We start from the raw sequence: 22,650 nt of genomic DNA, 5'->3' as shown, positions 1-22,650 counted from the left end.
CATTAAAGCAGACGTTCACTTCCAGAACTAAAATTCACAGATAATGTACTCACCCCCATGTCATCCAAGATGTTCATCTCTTTCTTTCTTCAGTCGTAAAGAAATTATGTTTTTTGAGGAAAACATTTGAGGATTTCTTTCCATATAATGGACTTCTATGGTGCCCCCGAGTCTTGAACTGGAATACACAGAGTACGCACAGAGCTAGACAAGACAAGCGTTTGAGGTTAAAAAGTATATAAATTGTAATTTTTTTTAGAAAATAACCATTCGTTTTGCTAAATAAGACCCTTCTTCCTCGTCTGGGATCATTTAGAGCCCTTTGAAGTTGCATTTTAACTGCATTTTGGAAGTTCAAACTCAGAGGCACCATAGAAGTCCATTATATGGAGAGAAATCCTGAGATGTTTTCCTCAAAAAACATAATTTCTTTACGACCGATGAAAGAAACACATGAACATCTTGGATGACAAGGAGGTGAGTAAATTATCTGTAAATTAAATAAAATATAAATAAATAATAAATAAATAACTTATAAAATAAAAAAGGCACTCAAAATGTGTACTTCAAGTAAAATATAATTTCTTCTTTATTATTTGATTTTGGGGTGAACAATATTTAGTGAGATTCACCCATTAATACTGCAGGTAATATTTATTTTAGATTATGTGAACTGAACCCACAAAACAAACAACATTTTACTGTGATGCTACATTCTTAAAAATAAAGGTGCTTTAAAAGGTTCTTCACAGCGATGCCATAGAAGAACGTTTTTTGGTTCCACAAAGAACCATTCAGTTAAAGGAACCATCTTTATCTTACATTTTTATAATCTGAAGAACCTTCTTTCGCCACAAAGAATCTTTTGTGTAACAGAAAGGTTCTTCAGATGTTAAAGGTTCTTTATGGAACCATTTAGACAAAAAAGGTTCTTCTATGGCATCGTGAAGCACCTTTATTTTTAAATGTGTATAACTGTGGAAAATGTTGCGATGTCTTTATATCAGAAAGTAGGCTGGTTTCTATAAAATCATGTCTCAGTGGGACCAGAAATAAGTGTCCACACACACACACACACATGCACAAACATCCTCTTGAGGAAGGTCCTCAATACACACTCACTTAAAAGTACACACTTTCACTCTCTCTCTCTTCCTGTCTGAGTTCTGCAGCTGTTTCTCTTACTCATGTTCTTAAATTCCTCCCAACTCCTGCTTTGCCAAAGTCTCTCTCTCTCGTTTTCTTCCATGCCTCTTTTCACTCACTCTCACTCTCTCCAGTTGTTTGCTTTTCTTTCTACTCCTCTCTTCATCTGCGAGGGCGTGTAGTGTTAATAAGATTAACAGGGATGTGTGTGTTTGAGAGATTCCCTCATAATTACTGACAAAGAATCCAAACATTTTTTATAGGGACTGTCTGCCAACTACTGTATCTCTCTGTATTTTCAGGTTAAAATGAATGCCAGCGAAAATCTTTATATGTACTGTATATGTTGTTTTAGTGTCTTAAATAGCGAATTATGACATTTCTCTTATTATCTGTGATCCTGGACCACAAAACCAGTTTTAAGTAGCATGCACTGTAAAAAAAAAAAAAAAAAAAAAAAAAGGAAAAAAAGTTGTTTTAACTTACAAAAGTAAGTGTTCAGGCTGCCTTAAAATTGTAAGTTTACTCAACTCAAATATTCACGTATTCATGTAGTACAACTTAACATTTCATGTTGACTAAACATACATTTTTAAGGCAGCATGAACACTTACTTTTTTAAGTTTAATCAACTTTTATTTTTTTACAGTGTGGGTAAATTTGTAGCAAGAGTCAAAAATACATTGTATGGGTCTCTTTTTTCTCTCAATATTTAGATTTTTTTTTTTGTACCCTCAGATTCCAGATATTCAAATGGTTGTATCTCAGCCAAATAATGTCCTATCCTAACAAACCATACATTAATCAATGGAACGCTTATTTATTTAGCTTTCAGATTATATATATATATATATATATATATATATATATATATTTCAATTTAAAAAACTTTAAAAAGACCGTTTTGGCTGGTTTTGTGGTCCAGGGTCACAAATAGTTATGAAGTTTATTGAATTAAACAAAAAGAGTTTTGTTTTTGTTTTATTAATCATTCAAACACAATATTTCTGTAGCTTGTATTTAAAGAAATAGTTCCCCCAAAAAAGCGTTATGGGTGATGGACTCAAATTTTGGTCAGAAACAACAAACTGAAAAAAATGATTAATTGAATTTACTATTTTTTTTTTTTTTTTTTAAGATAAGTGGTTGCAATCAGTTTATTTTAGCTACATTTAAATAAACAAAAGTGGTTGGCTAACTTTCAACATTTATTTTACTTAAATGCAACTAAAATAAATTGATTGGAACCACTTACCTTCAAAAAAATTTGTAATTTCAATTAATAATTTTTTTTTTTCAGTGCAGTTTGAAGTTAAAAAATGTCTTAATGGTGGATTTGTTTCTCATGAAAAAGGCTTCAAAAGATGTTAATTGATGGACTTGAGTGGTGTCTGCTTGCTGTTTGGACTCATTCTGATGGCACCCATTCACTTCAGAGGATCCATTGGTGAGCGAGTGATGTAATGCTACATTTCTTCAAACCTGTTCCTATGGAGAAACCAACTTATCTACTTCTTGGATGGCCTGAGGGTGAATACATGTTTTAATTAAAAAAAATAATATTTTTTCCTATCTATTCCTTCAATGAAAGACAATCCAGAAACTGGACAGAAACCCAAAGTACTGCAAACGAATAGAAAATTGCTTACACTGAAATAGTTGATGAAATTGTTTATAAGATGCAATGGAGTCCAAAGGTCTGAGACCATACTGAACATCTGGGATTCGAAATTGAATTTAAACTTGGAAATAAACAAAGGGATTTTAAAGAATTTAAAACAAAGAAGCATTACGATGTAACATGAAGAATTAATATTTCAGATTCTGCACTATTTTTCTAGGTCACAAACAGTCAGTTTGTGAGACTGATCATAAGACTCTTTGTACGGATCTTTAGATGTTTTTTCTTCCGCTGAAGATGCTTTCAAATCAAACAATCTGGTGGACATACCAAATATGCAATAAATAGCATTCAATAAAATGCAATATAGATCCATTTTCATAGATGCAACATGGATCCATTCTACATACTGTAGAAGCCCAGTTTATATATTTACTGAGCTGAAGTCTGCATGCTCACGGCACCTGGTAAAGTTCGACTATAGCTTGAACCTGTAGAGTATGTTTGTGCTCCAGCTGCAGAATCAGAGTCGGGACACAATAACAAGCGCTCCACTTTCCCCTCTCGTGTCAAAACTGTTGGACACACAACAGCTGTGTCCAGTAACACATTCCCGCCTTAAAGCACACACATGATTTCTCTCTCTCCCTCTCACAACATTTGTCCCTTTCCTCTCAGGGGCCCTTGTTTCTTTGGACTTTTTTATCCCTCTCTATTTTTAGTCTCATCTGTCCCAAACACACCAGAGAGAAGCACATATGCACTTTGACAACTGCCCTCCGTCCTTATAAATGAAGACAGAAGACCCTAGTCTAAAATTAACCCGAAGCCTCACACCTGTCCTAAACCAAAAGGACTACTAAAACATTTAGCACATTGTACAATCATCTCATTAGTGGCCCATACAAACGTTGTTGTCTACCCAGTCTCAATTTAATTTAATTATTCGTGGCAGGGACACGTTTATTTCGTTATTTTCGTAAGTCCAGCCCGACTGGCAGAAAGAATCGTGCAGTTGCACGAAAGATGCATCCAATTGAAATGCATTAGTTTAAAAAACGTGCTGGGCTTACGAAAATAACAAAATAAATGTGTCCCTGCCACGTATAAATAGATTAAATTAAATTACGTGACTAAATCACGAACTGAGTTGTTGTTGTACAGTGCCTTGCAAAAGTATTCATAGCCCTTCATTTTTTTCACATTTTGTTTTGTTGCAGCATTATGTTAAACTGCTTTAAATTAGTTTTTCCCCACATCAATTTACAGTCCATACACCATAATAATGACAAAGCAAAAACCAGATTTGCAAATTTTACAAATGTATTAAAAATAAAACACTGAAATATACATTGCATAAGTATTCATACCCTCAACTCAGTACATAGTTGAAGCACCTTTACAGCCTCAAGTCTTTTTGGGTATGATGTGACAAGCTTTGCTCATCTGCATTTGGCAATTATCTGCCATTCTTTGCCTCACCTTTTCACCTCTCAAGCTCTGTCAGCTTGGATGGGGGCTGGCAGACATTTTCTAGAGTCCTAGTTGTTCCAAACGTCTTCCATTATGAACCTTCAATGCAGCAGATTTTTTTCTGAACTCTTCCCTAGATCATTGCCTTAACGCAAGTCTGTCACTGAGCTCTACAGGCAGTTATCTTGACCTCAGGACTTGACCTCAGGTTTTTGCTCTGATATGCATTTTCAGCTGTTAGACCTTTTCTGAGAGGTGTGTGCCTTTCTAAATCATACTCATTCAAATGAATTTGCCACAGTTTAACTCCACTCGAAGTGTAGTAACATCTAGAAGCAATATGAATGCTCCTGAGCTAAATTTCGAGTGTCCCAGAAAAGGGTATGAATACTCATGCAACGGGATCTTTTCAGTTTTTTTATTTTTAATACATTTGCACAAATGTTAAAAACCTATTTTATGCTTTGCCATTATGGAGTAGGGAGTGTAGATTGATGTGGGAAAAAAGTAATTTAAAGTATTTTAACATAAGGCAGCAACATAACAAAATGTGAAAAAATGAAGGGGTATTAGCAATTAATGACATATTTATGATTTTAAGCAAAACGGCAAAATAAATGAATACAGTCACTTTTAATATGATTTAACACTTTGGACCAGTAGGTGTCGCTGTTACCAAATCTAACTGTAATTCCCACCCCTGTCCAGTTGCTGGCGAATGGGCTCCAGTGTAGCAGCAGAGCACTGGATCCAAAACAAAAATGAAACTGTCACATATCTTTTGCTATTGGTTTGATTACGCACAGGCGAGTACTCAATACAATGATCTATCATACCACATTAAAAAATGCCAAAACGGTATTTATTGCTTGAATTTCCTGATGAAATGAACAAAATTTTAAATCTGACACTTTGTTTCATATCAAAAGTAACACAAAGCTTAGCCTATTGTGATTTATTTGATAAGAGGCACACTATGTACTGTACATTCATCACCCGAAAACAAACAGCATAGAATAAAAGATCGATTGGGAATTATGAATCGATATTGGTTTATAAAAATGAGAAAATAATAAAATCACTGTCACTGCGGGGTTTGGTGATGCACATGAAAGGTTACACAGTCTCATCTGTTCATCTTTTTGTTTTATTCAAAATAAATGTCTATATAGGTTCATAATTAAAAATGAAAATGTGAACAAAAATAAAGGCAATTAAATGTGTTATTATAATTAAAATATGAAAATTAAAATGAGGGGTAACAATAGATTATGTCAGATTTTTACGACCCTGTCCGTCAAAATTACGGACAACGTTAAAGTCTAACGCAACCTCTGGTATCAATATGTCAAAGCTTTGCAGAAATACAGTCTGAGACACATTTTGGCATTTTGCATTCCAGCAAATTTGTTGTTGTGTTAAACAATAACCGTTTTGTATATCAACACAAAATCTATAGTTTTTTGCCAGCATGGTCTGAAAATGATCCGAGTCAAATTTGGTGAAAATTGGACAAACATTCTAGGAGGAGTTCAAAAAAGTAGATTTTCAACATAATTAGCAGACTGGAAGTTTGTCTGACTATGTCAAAATTGGTATCTATGTTCTCTGCATGACCGGTAGTTTTATTACAATCGGCTGATGAACGCAAAAGTTATTAGTATTATTGGAAATTTTATTGTAAGTTTTGACCACAAGGTGGCACTGCGCCGAAATGTCTTGAGTATCATTAGGGCATTGTGCCAAAGACATATACCAAGTTTCGTAAAAATACACCAATGTGTTTGTAAAATATACAAAATATACTTTGTAAAATTCAAAATTGCCAATGCCCAAAATGGCTGACATGGGAAAATTAGTTTAGTATGGTTTGAATCTGCATGCTGCACCAAATCTAAAGAGACCAGATTTGTGATTTTTTTTGGTCAAACCATTCAGAAGTTATAATATATAAATATATATATATATTTTTTTTTTTACTCGGTCAGGAGAAACTGTGCTATAACTGTGCAGGTAGGCTCAGGCCATGCATGTTATAAAACACACCAGTGTATCTCTTTCTTTGATGCAGAGATATAGCCTCACATCCAATTTTGCATGCTCTTCATAAATTAGTTTTTGTGTTATATGAGAATGGTTTGACTAATCAACTTGAATTCTATAACTTTTTGCTAGCATATTCTGAAGATGATCTGAGCCGATTTTGGTGAAAATCAGACAAACCATCTAGGAAGAGTTAGTAAAAGTAGGATTTTGGCTTTCTTGATCCGTAGAATAAAAATTTTTGATGGCATGAGCTAAGGACTCCGAGGAAAGTATTTTGCTTCTAAAATGTACGGTTTAAAAGTTATTAACATAAACATGAGTAAAACTTTGGACAAGTGCTGCCGCTACAGAGTTGGAGTTAGAGACTCCAAACTTGCTATGGTTAATGTTGAGACTGTCCTCTATCTGTGTGCCAAATTTCATAACTTTCCCGCAAGCAGCGCTATGGGCTAACATAGACTCAAGAGCCAAGGAAGAAGAAGATGATGGAGACGAAGAAGAACGGCATTGGATACAATAAGTGCCTAAACACCTTGGCCCCTAATAATTTAATGTTTTTTTAATGTCTGTCCAGCTTACAGAAATGTATGTGTAATAGCATTTACAGTGACTTGCGAAATTATTCATACCCCTTCATTTTTTTTTCACATTTTGTTATGTTGCTGCCTTATGTTAAACTACTTTAAATTACTTTTTTCCCACATTAATCTACACTCCCTACTTCATAATGGCAAAGCAAAAAATAGGTTTTTAACATTTGTGCAAATTTATTAAAAATAAAAAACTGAAAGATCCCGTTGCATAAGTATTCATACCTTTTTCTGGGACACTCGAAATTTAGCTCAGGAGCATTCATATTGCTTCTAGATGTTACTACACTTCGAGTGGAGTTAAACTGTGGCAAATTCATTTGAATGAGTATGATTTAGAAAGGCACACACCTCTCAGAAAAGGTCTAACAGCTGAAAATGCATATCAGAGCAAAAACCAAGTCCTGAGGTCAAGATAACTGCCTGTAGAGCTCAGCGACAGACTTGCGTTAAGACAATGATCTAGGGAAGAGTTCAGAAAAAAATCTGCTGCATTGAAGGTTCACAGAAGCATTATCCATAATGGAAGACGATTGGAACAACTAGGACTCTAGAAAATGTCTGCCAGCCCCCATCCAAGCTGACAGAGCTTGAGAGGTGAAAAGGTGAGGCAAAGAATGGCAGATAATTGCCAAATGCAGATGTGCAAAGCTTGTCACATCATACCCAAAAAGACTTAAGGCTGTAAAGGTGCTTCAACTATGTACTGAGTTAAGAGTATGAATACTTATGCAATGTACTTATTTCAGTGTTTTATTTTTTATAAATTTGTAAAATTTGCAAATCTGGTTTTTGCTTTGTCACTATTATGGTGTATGGAGTGTAAATTGATGTGGGGAAAAACTAATTTAAAGCAGTTTAACATAATGCTGCAACAAAACAAAATGTGACAAAAATGAAGGGGTATGAATACTTTTGCGAGGCACTGTATGTATGAATACCGACTATACAAGCACTAATTAGATCATATTGAAATGAGATCAAATAATAATTTGTCTATAATGATGTACTCCCTTCCTTTTTCTTGAGGCAGTGCGGTCATCATGAAAACTTGGTTGAATCAGGCGCAAAAGTAAACATTTGAAAATGTGAACAATAATGACTGAAAAGAAAATAAGTAAATTTGAAAGCCTGTACAAATTCTAGGAGGAAATTCTACAAATCAAGCTACAAATAGAGTCTCCAGCTGAGGTTCTTAACTTTGGCGTTTGAGGACCACTCTCCTGCAGAGTTCAGCTCCAATCAAGGGTCGTAAATTAACGAGGGCTTGTGGTAAAATTTCAGAATATGCTTCACAACTCATTGTTCAAGCAATGCTTGGTTGCAATGTTGCAATGCTCTTTTGGCAGGTCTTCCAGCCAGTTCTGTCAAACCTTTACATTTGATCCAGAATGCGGCTGCAAGATTCAATTTTAATGAGCTGAAAAGAACACACTTCACACCTCTCTTCATCAATTTGCACTGGCTACCAATAGCTGCTCACATAAAATTCAAGGCATTCATGTTTACCTAAAAAACCACCACTGGCTCTGCATCCCTTTACCTAAATTCATTACTTCAGACTTATGTGTCCTCTGGAAGCTTGCATTCTGCAAGTGAACGGTGCATTATTGTGACATCCCAAAGAGGCACAAAATCACTTTCACTGACTTTCACATTAAATGTACTCTCCTGGTGGAATGACCTGCCCAACTCAATGCGAGCAGCTGAGTATTTAGCCATCTTCAAGTATTGGCTAAAAACACATCTCTTCCATCTTTATTTGACACTCTAACTCTAACAATCTCTATTCTAATTCTGTTCTTTTAAAAAAATGCCCTGTTGCCTTGCCCTCTATTCATTTACTTACTGCTTGTTTTCTTAAAAAAGGGTCTCTAACACTAGCTTGCTTTTTCTTTTTCTATTATTATTTATTATATAATTAAAAAAAACCTTGATACATGTACTGCGTTAGGCTAAAAGAGGCTAAAAGATCATCTTTTTTTGATTTTGATTGCTTACATTGTCCTCTTTTTGTAAGTCGCTTTGGATAAAAGCATCTGCTAAATGTCTAAATGTAAATATAATTGTAAAAATGCCACCAAAATTAACAAAAATGCCCCATAAATTCAAGACAAAGGGGCAAAAAATGTGTATTACAGCTGTCGTGATTAAAATGAAAAATGCAAATTTGTTTTGTGCAGCTTTTCTGTTGAACATAGGAATGCATTGGCCAATCAGAGTGCATTAATAAAATCAATGATTTTGCTATTTTTTACTACAAATTAAGGGAAAAGCAAATCTATTTTCTGTGGTACTGTATCAGACTACAGTCATGGCCAAAAGTTTTGAGAATGACACAAATATAAGTTTTCACAAAGTTTGCTGCTCAGCTGCTTTTAGATCTTTGTTTCAGTTGTTTCTGTGATGTACTGAACTATAATTACAAGCACTTCATACGTTTCAAAGGCTTTTATCGACAATTACATGACATTTATGCAAAGAGTCAGTATTTGCAGTGTTGGCCCTTCTTTTTCAGGACCTCTGCAATTCGTCTGGGCATGCTCTCAATCAACTCCTGGGCCAAATCCCGACTGATAGCAACCCATTCTTTCATAATCACATCTTGGAGTTAGACAGAATTAGTGGGTTTTTGTTTGTCCACCCGCCTCTTGAGGATTGACCACAAGTTCTCAATGGGATTAAGATCTGGGGAGTTTCCAGGCCATGGACCCAAAATTTCAACGTTTTGGTCCCCGAGCCACTTAGTTATCACTTTTGCCTTATGGCACGGTGCTCCATTGTGCTGGAAAATGCATTGTTCTTCACCAAACTGTTGTTGGATTGTTGGAAGAAGTTGCTGTTGGAGGATGTTTTGGTACCATTCTTTATTCATGGCTGTGTTTTTGGGCAAAATTGTGAGTGAGCCCACTCCCTTGGATGAGAAGCAACCCCACACATGAATGGTCTCAGGATGCTTTACTGTTGGCATGACACAGGACTGATGGTAGCGCTCACCTTTTCTTCTCCGGACAAGCCTTTTTCCAGATGCCCCAAACAATCGGAAAGAGGCTTTGTCGGGGAATATGACTTTGCCCCAGTCCTCAGCAGTCCATTCGCCATACTTTTTGCAGAAGATCAATCTGTCCCTGATGTTTTTTTTTTTTGAGAGAAGTGGCTTCTTTGCTGCCCTTCTTGACACCAGGCCATCTTCCAAAAGTCTTGGCCTCACTGTGCGTACAGATGCGCTCACACCTGCCTGCTGCCATTCCTGAGCAAGCTCTGCACTGGTGGCACTCCGATCCCGCAGCTGAATCCTCTTTAGGAGACAATCCTGGCGCTTGCTGGACTTTCTTGGACGCCCTGAAGCTTCTTAACAAGAATTGAACCTCTTTCCTTGAAGTTCTTGATGATCCTATAAATTGTTGATTTAGGTGTAATCTTAGTAGCCACAATATCCTTGCCTGTGAAGCCATTTTTATGCAACGCAATGATGGCTGCACGCATTTCTTTGCAGGTCACCATGGTTAACAATGGAAGAACAATGATTTCAAGCATCACCCTCCTTTTAACATGTCAAGTCTGCCATTCGAACCCAATCAGCCTGACAAAATGATCTCCAGCCTTGTGCTCGTCAACATTCTCACCTGAGTTAACAAGACGATTACTGAAATGATCTCAGCAGGTCCTTTAATGACAGCAATGAAATGCAGTGGAAAGTTTTTTTTTCGTGATTAAGTTAATTTTCATGGCAAAGAAGGGCTATGCAATTCATCTGATCACTCTTCATAACATTCTGGAGTATATGCAAATTGCTATTATAAAAACTTAAGCAGCAACTTTTCCAATATCCAATATTTATGTAATTCTCAAAACTTTTGGCCACGACTGTACATGTGTTTTTATTGACATTTATGTATAAAGCAATTTTCATATTTTATTCTAAAAACAAATTTGGAACAAGTATGCATTTTTTCATTTTATTTTAAACATTAACTTAAAAATCAGCTAAAAAAACAAAAACAATTGCAATATGCTTTAATTTAACTTCTAATTAAAAATAAGGGTTTCTCAGTTGTTTCTGATAGCTGTCTGTGTATATGTAAAGTATGAATTGCACAAAAAGTCTTTTTGGCTGTTTGTCAAAGTGATTGTATACACTTTCATGTTGCCTGCAAACAGCAGAGAGCAATGCTGCACACCTGTATGCACAAACCGCTTACACACACACATGCGCACACACATAGATATCATCTTTTAAAAAACGCTGTAACATTAACAAAGTTGTGTAACAGATATCCAATGTGTCTGTTGTTACAAATGATAAAAGTAGTCCGCTAAGTTTATAGTGTGAAAGTGTGTGTGTGAACCACCTGTTAAAATACATTCCTGCATATACATAAAACATCTAGACACACACACTTGCGCGCTCCTGCTGCCTCCCCATAGCGTGCAGTGTGGTGAAGGTAATCTGTCTATCTTGTGGTGGAGTAAACGAGTGCAGATGAGAGGAGAGACAGAGGCAGGGTGGGGTGTAGGTAGATGCTGTCACACACCTGCGCTCAGCCGGAAACCGCAGCTGTCTTTGAGACCACCTCACAACAAATATTACAGCACCCCTCCCTCTCTCACTCTCTCTCTCCTTTCTCTTTCACTGTCTGTGGGAAAGTTCATTGCAAACTCCTACACAGCTTTTACCCCCCTTTTTTTTTTCTGTGAAACACACGTGGTAACCTGCGATATGTATTCAAGAGCACGGCATCCACACAGGAAATGTATTTTCAATTGATTCGTATCTGTCTTTGATGAGTGCTGTGGGGTTTGTTGAGTTAAGGACTAAAAAATGTTTTGGGCTATAAATGATTTCCCATGCAGACGCACAAAATGCATACAAGCGTATTTTGACGAGAGAGAGATGGGACGAGATTTACGCATGCATGCATGTTTAAGTGAATAAATAAATAAATATACAAATATTACAAATATACAAAAATACATTGTATAGGTCAAAATTATCATTTTTTCTTTTATGCCAAAAATAATTCGGTAAGTAAAGATCATGTTCCATCATAAATACATCAAAACGTAATTTTTGATTAGTGATATGCATTGCAAGAACTTCATTTGGACAACTTTAAAAGCGATAAATCTTTTGCACCCTCAGATTCCAGATTTTCAAATAGTTGTATCTTAGCCAAATATTATAATATCCTAACAAACCATATATCAAAAAGCTTTTTCAGCTTTATTCAGCTTTCAGATAATATATAAACCTCGATTTCAAAAAACTGACCCTTATGACTGGTTCTGTGGTCCAGGGTCACATATGTGCTTTTTCTTTTGTAACAATACATGACTATTTAAAATGCAAAGCAAAGGTGAAGGGTGATAAAGGACCAGGGACATGACTTACAGTGGGGAAAATAATTATTTGATCCCCTGCTGATTTTGTACATTTGCCCACAGACAAAGTAAAAATCAGTCTATAATTTTAATGGTAGGTTTATTTGAACAGTGAGAGACAGAATAACAACAAAAAATCCAGAAAAACCCATTTCAAAAAAAGTTATCAATTGATTTGCATTTTAATGCCTGAAATAAGTATTTGACCCCTTCGCAAAAACATGACTTAGTACTTGGTGGCAAAACCCTTGTTGGCAATCACAAGGCTCAGATTTTTCTTGTAGTTAGCCACCAGGTTTGTCAACATCTCAGGAGGGATTTTGTCCCACTTCTCTTTGTAGATCCCCTCCAAGGCATTAAGGTTTTGAGGCTGATGTTTGACAACTCAAACCTTCAGCTCCCTCCACACATTATCTATGGGATTAAGGTCTGGAGACTAGGCCACTCCAGGACCTTAATGTGCTTCTTCTTGAGCCACTCCTTTGCTGCCTTGGCCGTGTGTTTTGGCTCATTGTCATGCTGGAATACCCATCCACAAAACATTTTCAATGAGGGAAGAAGGTTCTCACCCAAGATTTGACAGTACATGGCCCCATATTTCGTCCCTTTGATGCTGTGCAGTTGTCCTATCCCCTTAGCAAAAACACCCCCAAACCATGTTTCCACCTCCATGTTTGACGGTGGGGATGGTGTTCTTGGGGTCATAGGCAGCATTCCTCCTCCAAACACGGCGAGTTGAGTTGATGCCAAAGAGCTCAACTTTGGTCTCATCTGACCACAACACTTTCACTCAGTTCTCCTCTGAATCATTCAGATGTTCATTGGCAAACTTCAGACGGGCCTGTACATGTGCTTTCTTGAGCAGGAGGATCTTGCGGGCACTGTAGGATTTTAGTCCTTCACAGCGTAGTGTGTAACCAATTGTTTTCTTGGTGACTATGGTCCCAGCTGCCTTGAGTTCATTGACAAGATCCTCCTGTGTAGTTCTGGCCTGATTCCTTTGAAACTCCACGAGGTGAGATCTTGCATGGAGCTCCAGACCGAGGGCGATTGACAGTTATTTTGTGTTTCTTCCATTTGCGAACAATCGCACCAACTGTTGTCACCTTCTCACCAAGCTGCTTGGCGATGGTCTTGTAGCCCATTCCAGCCTTGTGTAGGTCTACAATCTTGTCACTGACATCCTTGGACAGCTCTTTGGTCTTGGAATCTGATTGATTGATTGCTTCTGTGGACAGGTGTCTTTTATACAGGTAACAAGCTGAGATTAGGAGCACTCCCTTTCGTTACTTGTATAAAAGACACCTGGGAGCCCGAAATCTTGCTGATTGATATGGGATCAAATGCTTATTTCACTCATTAAAATGCAAACCAATTTATAACTTTTTTAAAATGCATTTTTCTGGATTTTTTTGTTGTTGTTCTATCTCTCACTGTTAGAATAAACCTATAATTCAGATGATAGACTTATCATTTCTTTGTCAGTGGGCAAGCGTACAAGATCAGCAGCGGATCAAATAATTATTTTCCCCACTGTATGTACATTCCCTTATATGAAATATGTACATTTTAACCTTAAAACTGTGATGGGGAAGTTCCAGGACTTCCCCTGCCCACAGACACACTCCACCACCCTGTTTGGTTTAGTTTACCAAATTTATTGTCATACGCACAATCGCTGTTATGCCGTCATGGATATTTAATAGCACCTGAATAATCAAGTCCTCGCTGATATAAACCTTAAAGGGATACTTCACCCAAAAATGATAATTCTGTCATTAATTACTCACCCTCATGTCGTTCCAAACCTGTAAGATCTTCTGTTATCTTTGGAACTCAAATTAAGATATTTTTGGTGAAGTCTAGAAGGAATTTCTTCTCTTCTGTGTCAGTTTTCGATGCATGTTCATGGAAGTACCATGATGCACTGAAGATAGCATGTGAAAGACTGACACAGAAAAGATTAAATTGTTGAATAAAGTTGTTATTTTGTTAATTAAGTACTCTCATAGCTTCCAAACATTATGGTTGAACCTCTCATGTCACATGGACTATTTTATCAATGTCCTTACTACCTTTCTAGGCCTTGAACGTGTCGGTTACGTTGCTGTCTATACAGGGTCAGAAAGCTCTTGGATTTCATCAAAAACATCTTAATTTGTGTAGAGAAGATGAATAAAGGTTTTACATGTTTGGAATGACATGAGGGTGAGTAATTAATGACAGAATTTTCATTTTTGGGTGAACTATGCCTTTAAGAAATTGCAAAAGACCTACCCTCTTGACCTCTGACTCTTCTATATAAATGGCACAGTATATTCCCAATACTCAGTATTATTGTTTATAATTAAGCAGCAGAACAACAATTTAACTTATAATACATCCAATAAAGAAATCTTGTGGGACAGTGAAAATCCCATGTTACTGTATGTCAACAACCCATAATAAGTTGCAGTTTTTCAGAATATCAGCCCGGAATATTAAATACAAGGCCTCGATGTAACTGTTCTTTTGTTAATCATATGTATATAAAATATATAAGTTCATAAAAATACTAACTTTGACAATTTAAAGGTTTTTTCTACTATGTCAGTAAAACAGCTTGAATCTTGCCTGTGTTTCTGCTATGTTTGTGTGTGTGTGTGTGTGTGTGTGTGTGTGTGTGTGTGTGTGTGTGTGTGTGTGTGTGTGTGTGTGTGTGTGTGTGTGTGTGTGTGTGTGTGTGTGTGTGTGTGTGTGTGTGTGTGTGAATTGGTAAAGGGGACACAGTCATCAAAACAGGAAACCATTTATGTTGCTGAAACACACCATTTTTAACTCTCGTAGGCAGGCAAAAATAAATACGGCACTATGAAAAGAGAAAGAGAGAGAACAAGAGAACAGCAGGGGAAAAGAAAAAAAAGTGAAGTGGAAGAACAACAAAACATTGTGTAGTCGTCTATCCGCCTATTCCAACAGCTTTAGACCATGAGCCAAACATGCAATAAAACAAAAGTACACAAAAAGACAGACCCGTAAAGTGATAGTTTACCCCCCCAAAAATTTAATTCTTTCATAATTTACACATCCTTAAGTTGTTTTGGATATAACTTGATTTCCTCTGTAGAACAGGAAGATATTTTGAAGACTGTCCAAACAACATTGGACCCCACTGACCTTCAGACTAAAACATTTTCATTCAATTTCTCTCATTCAAACAACTGTGATTTAAACAAAATGTTCAGTGCAAAATCTTGTCAGTTCTGACAGCTAGATTGTAGTGTATGTGCCTGCCCATGAAAAACACAAAATGTGTGTTTATGGTGTTGTGGGTGGTGTTCTGAGCCAGCTTTAAAAGGATAGTTCACCCAGAAATGAAACATACCCCATGATTTACTCACCCTCAAGCCATCCTAGATGTATATGGCTTTCTACTTTCAAACGAATACAATCAGAGTTGAATTAAAAAACGTTTTTAATTATATAACATTATATAACAATTATATAACATTTTTTAATATAACTCCGATTGTATTCGTCTGAAAGAACAAAGTCATATACAACTAGGATGGCTTGAGGGTGAGTAAATCATGGGGTAAGTTTCATTTCTGGTTTCATTTCTGGGTGAGCTATCCTTTTAAAGCTTGTTTAAAGAACATCACCCACAACACCATAAACACACATTTCAGTTTTTCAGGCACATACACTACAATCTAGTTGTCATATACAACTACGATGGCTGGAGGGTGAGTAAATCATGCCCTGAAAAAAAAAATATTCATTGGTAAGTGGTTGCAATCAATTTATTTTAGCTACATTTAAATAAACAAATTTTGTTGACTAGGTTTCAACGTTTTTTACTTAAATGCATCTAAAATAAGTTCATTGCAACCACTTAACTTAAATTTTTTTTGTAATTCAATTAATATCTTTTTTTTCAGTGTGGTATTTTTTTTTGGGTGAGACACTGCAGGTGAATAAGGTAAAAAAAAAAACGAATTGCCTGTCTTACCCAGTTGATTGATTACTTTGATAATTGCAAACATTTTTGTATTGCAAGTTTTCAAAAATGTTAGGCTTTAATATGCAAATGAGGCATTATTTTATTAAACATGCACTAATTTGCATACATTTCTAGTACAAAAATCTTAACACTGGATGAAGTCAGTTTCAAAATTCTTGTTTACTGAGGGAATTCTGGGCATCTCATTTTGTCACTCCATAATTCAGAAAATACTTAGAACAGGCTGAAAACTGTATATTTTATTTATTTATGGGGGAATACAATGTTGTATAAAATAAAGCAAATTATATATGAACACATCCTTCTGTAAAAACCTTATAACCTAAATAAATACAAATTTAGAGTTTGGTATAAAGGTGCTTTAAAAGGTTCTTCATAGTGATGCCATAGAAGAACCATTTTTGGTTCCACAAAGAACCATTCAGTCAAAGGTTCTTTAAAGAACCATCTCTTTACCTTTTTATAATCTGAAGAACCTTCTTTCACCCCAAAGAACCTTTTGTGAAACAGAAAGGTTCTTCAGATGTTAAAGGTTCTTTATGGAACATTTAAACAAAAAAGATTCTTCTATGGCATCGTGGAGTGCCTTTGTTTTTAAGAGTGTAAGTGCTACTGAAGTAGAGATTTATGGTTCAGTGTAGGAGAAAACGGCCTTTAAAAATATGTATTGTAATTTAACTCTGTTGACACAAACAAATAAGGTGCTATAAAAGAAACACTTAAAGGTGTATTCTGGATGTTTTCTTTCCACTAGTCTGAAAAAAACACTTAATGAAAGACCAAAAAGCCCAAAATCTCAAACTTGACAGGTGCATGAAAAAACTGTGTTCATACCAAGAACTATAACCATAAAGATATCTATAACTACATCAGCATCCACACATTAGCTGTAGTTTCACCTGCTGCTTTAAAAGCTCAAGCTCTTTAAAGGTAAATTGATTCTGATTGGCTGTCAATGCTTTTGTATTTCAAAAATTGTTCTGAAAATGATTCCATCAATATCTATTCCTCTGTCATTATCATTTTAGTTGTGTTGTGGACCACAATTATCACTATAATGAGAGGATTTTTTTTTTTATTTGTAGCAGATCTTTTGAATCCCACAAAACCCAACTTCAAGTAGTAGGAGTTCTGTTCCCCCAACTGAAGAACAGCCTCTGGACATGCATTTAAAGGTCAAAATCAGTATGAGATTATTTGATAACACACACACACACAGAGCACTCATGACATGAAGGTCTCTATGCAGTGCCAATAGGGGAAATGATTTCCTCCTGCTAGCAATCATCAGGGGCAAACCCCATATTTGACCAGGCACAGACGAGCCATTGTTTGTTCCTCTCCATTTGGTGTTTCTTATTAGTCACAGCTTCAATCTGTGCGTAGCTGCTGTCCCACCCTGAGAGAGATATAGAGAGAGAGAGAGTTAATTAAGAAGGGACAGAGAGAACCAGGCTTGATCAGGTCCAGAGATGGGCAGGTCCCTGCAGACTCGAAGAATAATGGACACTGTGACATATTACATTAGCTGGTTTATGAACTATGTAATTACATATATGTGACCCTGTACCACAAAACTAGTCATAAGGGTACATTTTTATGAAATTGTGATTTATATGTTATCTGAAATCTGAATAAATAAGATTTATATTGATGTATGGTTTGTTGATAGGCCAAAATATGACTATTTGAAAATCTGAGGGTGCAAAAAATCTAAATACTGAGAAAATTGCCTTTAAAGTTGTCCAAATTAAGTTCTTAGCAATGCATGTTACTAATCAAAAAATTAAGTTTTGATATATTTACGATAGGAAATTTACAAAATATCTTAATGGAACATGATCTCTACTTAAAATCCTAATGATTTTTGTCATAAAAGAAAAAACAATCATTTTGACTCATACTGTACAAAGTATTTTTGGCTATTGCTACAAATACACCAGTGCTACTTAAGACTGGTTTTGTGGTTCTCAGTCACATATCTCCTTTTAAGCTTTATTTCATCATTTCATCATGTCTATAGTTTTATTTTTAAAAAGCAAGAACATGTATTTTCCATTATCCGTCTATGATTTAATGCCGTAATGCTGTAAATAGACTACACAGCATTTGCGTATACAGCCACGGATGCAATTAAGTTGTTTAGTGTAAAAAGCTAAATCTGGCTTTAGAGCAGACAGCTTCCCTTTAACTCATCCCATCGCTATCAAAAGAGGAGGATGTGGCTTGGGATTTGGTATGTCTTTGCCAGTTAGCTGAACGGAATATTAGCCTCGCAGGGAATACGGGAACAATTAGACGGACAATCGTTGTTTTGTCTACTGCCGCTGTGTTTGTCGTTCTTCTAAGCAAAGAGCCCAAAATGTTTCATGAACATTGACTGGTTGTTTTTGTTTTTTCATGTCAGGGCTGAACAGCTACTCATTGATTCTTTTATGCTACAAACAATCACAAAAAACAACCTGGGGAAATCTGGTAGCGTATCAAAGGGATAAAGAAACAGATCATTCATGACGCAAACTATTATTTATCATGAGTAATCTCTCTGATCTAAACCGCTGTCGTAAACATGCCGAATCACCATAGGCGTTAAACTGGGTAAGGGGTAATAGCTGTTTACGTCATTTTTGGACTTTTTCATTTTAAAGATGTTTAAAGTGTAGGTCATATGGGTTTTCGCAAAAATATATACTTTTTGCAGTTTGTAACGTAGCTATTCTTCAATTTAAACAGTCTGCAAAGTTGTTAATCAAAAAAGTGCATTGTACATAAAAGATAGTCTCTCAAAAGAAAGAGTCGATTCTGATCACCCATAACAAGTCATCATATTTTCAAATCTTCTGCCTGTTACCGATAGACATGACTAGGTAACATAATTACATAATTCATCATGTCGAGAAGACACTGTGTTCTGCGCTGTGAAAGCAAAATTTGTTTTGTTTTCATTGCTGAAATACGATGGTTAAATTTACAAATACAAATACAATTTGAACCTTTTGTTGTGTGCTGGTTATTTTATCAAGGACTGCTTATCTAATCTTGGCTTTTATCTTCTTTGGCTTCTAATCTTATTTATTTAAACAAACAACCATTTGCAAAACACAATCTGTAAGTACAATTAATACGTTATGTGTACATTTTCAACTGAGTGCTCAAAATATCAAGGTTTTTGTGCTAAAATGCAATGTATACCTAGTGCAGCTTTCTTTCGATACAGTAGATCAGCACATCTTGTAGGCATTTGTAGTACTGCTTTAGATAATAAAATAGGAGTTTTTGGGTGGAAATTGGTGAATTTTCTCTAAGCTCAGTTCCCATCACTTGTGGGATACCCCAGGGCTTTATCCTGGGTCCAATTTTATTCTCAATGTACTTGCTACCGCTTTTTTTTTATATTTCAGTCTCATAAAGTTTCATACCACATTTATGCAGATGATACTAAAACTTCATAAACTTCAACTGTGGGCACGATTCGCTTCTATGAGTGTTAAACAAAATATTTTTTTTATGTAATTTCAAAAAAGGATTGGAGCACAATATTATTGTTTTATGTAAAGGTGCATGCTCAGGGTTACTAGGTTTTCAGAACAAAACCCACCCAATTGCTACTTAAAGCTAGCCCAGTCGTGTTCCAAGGGGGGTCCCCCATTAAAAATCGCGCTCCGGGGTGTAAAATAAACACTTTATGTTGGGATTCCCCTGGTAAATTTGCATTCCAGGGGTTAAATATGACATTATTGTGGTCGTTTCAACCAGCGTCATCAAAAACAACCACAGATTTAGCAAACTTGCTTAAGTACTTCTCTCTGTACCAATCAAAACAGGCTTGGCCAGCTGACCAATCATACTAATTACTAGCTGACTAATTACTAACGTATACATGTACAGTCATCTCGAGGCAGACTGTCACAGTTCTGTCTGTCTTGTCATTGGTTTTGCCCATTTATCTTCCCCCTGTCATTTTGTTATCATTTGGTTTAGTCCTCGTTTGTGTAATCACCGTCATCTGTTTCACCTGTGTGTTATCAATCAGTTTGCTTTATAAGTCAGTCTCTGTTTTCAGTTCCCTGTCGGTCGTTAAATGTTGTATTAGTGTGTGGATTCTCTTGCCTGTTCCTGAGTGTTCCAGCCTGCTTATCTGAAGATTATATTAAATATTAATGTTTATTGTTTACCTCGTCTCGTCAGTCCAGCACGTATCGTAACAGGAACGACCGACCGAAACAGTTTACCCGGCACTTTCCCCTGCGTTTATTTTCCCGTTTATTTTCCCTCAGTGTTTTGTTTATTTTTGTTTGATTCATTATGGACCCTACTGTTCGTCTCATCCTCCTGAGGCAGGAGGAACGCTCTCTTGAGGACCATACACGTGAGTTCATCTTCCTGGCAGAACATTCCCACTTCCCGGATAGCAGCCTATGCATCTACTACCACCTGGGACTGAATTCCACCACCAAGGCGCTGCTATCCGTGGAGGGTCCTCAAGAGAGCCTGCCGGACTACATCGAGTGGGTGTTGGCGTCCTGCCAATCTTCCTGGACTGTCGGCGTCGTCGAGGAGGACGTCAGCCCCACTCACGACCCAGAACCCAGCCAAACATCACCCCGACATGCGGAGTTACAGCCCGAGCCCACCGCAGATGGAGTGTCAGAGCCGAGAACGACAGAGCCTGACCCATCTGACCAGGTGCGAGAGCCGGCATCAACATCCGTGATGGTGGATTGTCACGTGGAGCAAGAGAGGGCGATAGAGAGCCCTGCCCACTGCACCACCGCTGAGGGTGAGCTTGGATCTAATTCTGGGGATTTAATAGACTTCTTCTCGGATCTTGCCCAAGATAACTCATGTGACTTAATAGACTTTTTCTCTGAGCCACTGACCTGCATAGACTTCCCTCCCACCCGCCCTCGTCTGTCTGAATCTGCCTGGTCCCCGCTGGTTCCGCCCAGCCGTCCTGAGTCCCCGCTGGTTCTGCCCAGCCGTCCTGAGTCCCCGCTGGTTCCGCCCAGCCGTCCTGAGTCCCCGCTGGTTCCGCCCAGCCGCCCAAAGTCTCCCAGGTCAGCAGTCAGTCCCCCAGCTCACCCTCAGCCCACCACCTGTGCAGTGGGCTCGCCGCGGGACTGCCAGCTTCCATCGGCGTCTCGGCTGGAGGATCCCTCAGCTCCGCCTCCAGCCTCCGAGTCCAGGACTCCGCCTCGGCCCTTCGACCCCGCGGTTCCACCACGGCTCTCGACGCCCTCCTCTTCACCGTTGCCCGTCGATCCACCAGCTCCACCGGGCTCCATCGTCTTTCCGGCTCCGCCCTGGTCAGTCGTCACCCCATCGGCTCCTCAGGACTCTGCTCCTCTGGCTGTGCCTCATCGTGCCGTCCCACCGGCTCCTTGGGACTCCTCCTTCCTGCGGGCACAGCCTCCATCCTCTGTCGCTCCGGCTCCGCCGCGGATCTCCGGGACTCCGCCTCCGCCTCGGGCGCCAGAGCCTGTTCCACCTTGGCCCTCCGGATCCTCGGCGTCACCCCGGATCATCGGCTCTCCGTCTTCGCCTCGGGCTCCTTCTCCATCTGCTCCGCCTCTGTCGGTCGGCCCCATGGAGTCGGCACGCCTTCGTCCACCATGGTTCCTCCCTCCGTCGGCTCCACAGTGGGCCGTCATCATGGCTGCGGTCTGGGTCGATTCCTCCTGCCTTAAGCCCCACCCATGTCCTCCCTGGCTCCTCCCTCCGTCGTCGCCCCTCTGGACTGTCTGTTCTGTCACCTGGACTTTTGTTCTGGTCCTCCTCCGGGGGTTGCGTCCTCCGCCGGAACCCCCTCCTTCATTGACTCTGGTATCCTGGTTTTTCCGCCCCTCTCGTTTTTTCTTTTTTCCACAGCGCGAGGACGCGCCTTTCCGGAGGGGGGCGTAATGTCACAGTTCTGTCTGTCTTGTCATTGGTTTTGCCCATTTATCTTCCCCCTGTCATTTTGTTATCATTTGGTTTAGTCCTCGTTTGTGTAATCACCGTCATCTGTTTCACCTGTGTGTTATCAATCAGTTTGCTTTATAAGTCAGTCTCTGTTTTCAGTTCCCTGTCGGTCGTTAAATGTTGTATTAGTGTGTGGATTCTCTTGCCTGTTCCTGAGTGTTCCAGCCTGCTTATCTGAAGATTATATTAAATATTAATGTTTATTGTTTACCTCGTCTCGTCAGTCCAGCACGTATCGTAACACAGACAGTCCAATGGACACTGCACACCGCTGGGTTCCACAGACGCAGACAAAGGAGGACACCACTTCTCCAGATAAGGCACACAAAAGCCCGCTTGGCCTTTGCAAATGCTCATCTGGTTTTATGGTCAGATGAAACAAAAATTGAATTGTTTGGCCACAATGATGTAGCCTTTATTTGCCGTAA

Source organism: Garra rufa, chromosome 18, assembly GCF_049309525.1.
Source record: "Garra rufa chromosome 18, GarRuf1.0, whole genome shotgun sequence".
NCBI classification, from domain to species: Eukaryota; Metazoa; Chordata; class Actinopteri; order Cypriniformes; family Cyprinidae; genus Garra; species Garra rufa.
Note: the sequence above shows the minus strand (reverse complement) of the source record.